The sequence below is a fragment of the Leptonychotes weddellii genome, unplaced genomic scaffold, assembly GCF_054177405.1.
Source record: "Leptonychotes weddellii isolate Sample4059 unplaced genomic scaffold, ASM5417740v2 HiC_scaffold_4885, whole genome shotgun sequence".
Classification (NCBI taxonomy): Eukaryota; Metazoa; Chordata; class Mammalia; order Carnivora; family Phocidae; genus Leptonychotes; species Leptonychotes weddellii.
The window spans coordinates 1584-4020 of record NW_028016112.1 but is presented as its reverse complement, the minus strand read 5'-3'; the positions used below and the strand labels follow the sequence as shown (position 1 = coordinate 4020).

The following is a 2437-nucleotide window of genomic DNA, read 5'->3' as shown; positions in this document are numbered from 1 at the left end:
AGCCCGTGTGACCTGTTATGTGGCTCTGCAGCTATGTCAGTGTTCTTAATTTACTAAACTAAAATACCAACGTGGCAGAATGCATTTTTGAGCTCCAGATTTTCTAAATACTTCTAAGAGGCTATTTTTTAAAATATTTTATTTATTTGTCAGAGAGAGAGAGAGAGCGAGCGAGAGAGCATGCACACAAGCAGGGAGAGCAGCAGGCAGAGGGAGAAGCAGGCTCCCCGCTGAGCAGGAACCCGATGCGGGACTCGATCCCAGGACCCTGAGATCATGACCTGAGCCGAAGGCAGACGCTTAATGACTGAGCCACCCAGGCACCCCTTCTAAGAGGCTATTAAAGATGATGTAGAACAGACACATTTCTCAGAAACCTAGGCATTAGGAAGGAAAATTGATAGGCTCTTTCTGGGGCTTTTTCATGGGGACACAGAGATGAAAAGAGAAAATGTTAGAACATCAGAGCATATGATAGGTGAAGGGAGGCAGAGTTGGGAAAAGGGTGTCCCAGCTAAAAAGCCACCACATTCATGTTCAAAGAAAAGTCAGAGCAATGGCGGGGGGCGGGGAGTGGTGGTGGAAGCTAAACAACACAACACAACAAAACCCAAGTAAGAGTAAAAAGGGGTTTCATACAACACAATATCAAAAAAATAAAAGGAATGTTGGGCACCTGGGTGGCTCAGTCAGTTCAGTGTCTGCCTTCCGCTCAGGTCATGATTCCAGGGTCCCGGGATCAAACCCCACGTCGGGCTCCCTGCTCAGTGGGGAGCCTGCTTCTCCCTCTGCCTCTGCCCTCCCCCTGCTTGTACTCTCATTCTTTCTCTGACAAATAAATAAATAAAATCTTTTAAAAAAATAAATAAAAGGAACGCAATAAAGGCACAAACTGGTGGCAAGTAAGTCATTAACCTATTGTGATAGGTCCTTCCAGCATCAATCAGGTTTCTTCTCTGTTATCTCAAGGTTATTTACAGATGTGGTGACTTTTGAACAAGAGTCTCTTGTCCACAGGAGGGTGAACGGGTTTCAGTCATTGGTTTGGGTATCTGTTTGTGCCATGCAGGCATCCAACTCGGCATCCAGGTATCCTTTCATTTTCAACATGTATGCATCCAAATGGTTGTCCAACTGCTCCTTGGTCAGTACAGACAAGTGAGGGCACCTCTCCCTTGTCCATGGCCTCCACCTCAGCCTCCAAAGCCCCCACTTCCCTGACCTATCATACCTCGACCTCCACCACCAATTTCACCACAACCCATAGCTCCATGCCCTAGGTCCCCTCTCCTAAGACCTCCATGACCCCAAACACCACCTCTTCGTAAGCCCATTTAAGGACCTACAGCTTATCTACCTCAGAGCAGGTTTTGACTCAGAGTGACATCCCACCCCTAAGCAAGGTTCTTGTGGTGCATGCCCCTCCTCCTTTGGGCAAACCTCTCTGGATTATGGGCAGGCCTTGTCCTCCAACTGTGTCCCTGCCCAGGGTCCCTATGGGTTGGTCTAACTGTGCCTGGATGTTACTCTTACCCAGATGCTGCTTTAAGCTCTTCTGCTTAAGTGGTTTTTTTTTTAAAAGAAGATTTTATTTATTTATTTGACAGAGAGAGAGAGCACAAGTAGGGGGAGCGGCAGGCAGTGGGAGAAGGAGAAGCAGGCTCCCCACTGAACAGAGAGCCCAATGAGGGGTTTGATCCCAGGACCCCGGGATCCTGACTTGAGCTGAAGGCAGACACTTAACTGACTGAGCACCCCAGGCGCCCCTCTTCTGCCCCTGGACAGAGGGTTTATTCTCCATCTGCTGGGCCAGTCTTGTATTTCTGGCACTGACTACCTGCTGTCATGGCTGCATCAAAGCCTGAATATTCACTGGCATCAGCTGTTTTTCTTTAGCATATTCATAAAGCCTCAAGGTTGAACAAAATGGGTGTTTAAATAAAAGCTTTATTATAAAACATTTATTGGGGCACCTCAATTGGTTAAGCAGCTGCCTTCTGCTCAGGTCATGATCCCAGGGGCCTGGGACCGAGCCCCACATCGGGCTCCTTGCTCAGCAGGGAGCCTGTTTCTCCCTCTCCCTCTGCCGCTCCCCTTGCTTGTGCTCTCTATCAAATAAATAAATAAAATCTTAAAAAAAACCACATCTATTGGCATCTTCATGGCTTGCTAGACCAGGAGCTCCAGATTCTATGAACTTTAAGTGGTACACTTAGATCAAAGCTGATGTGGGTTAAAGAATCCTCAGCGTCCACAAACTTGCAAGAATCAGAAACTTAGAAATGCAGCTAAGTGCAGCACATTCAGTCAAAAGCGAGATAACAAGGGTTCAGGGAACGGTTTTAGAGAGGTGGAAGGTATGAAAAACACGTAATAAGCAGATATGATGACAACAAAGGACAGAAAATGTTGTTTCAAAGACAGACAAAAAAAGCCA

The 2437-nt window shown here is 46.9% G+C and overlaps 1 pseudogene; it reads right to left on the bottom strand.

The window, feature by feature from the left end:
- Nucleotides 1-373: 373 nt before the first annotated feature.
- LOC102750277 (chromatin target of PRMT1 protein-like) lies at nt 374-1905 on the bottom strand (annotated as a pseudogene).
- Nucleotides 1906-2437: the final 532 nt, after the last annotated feature.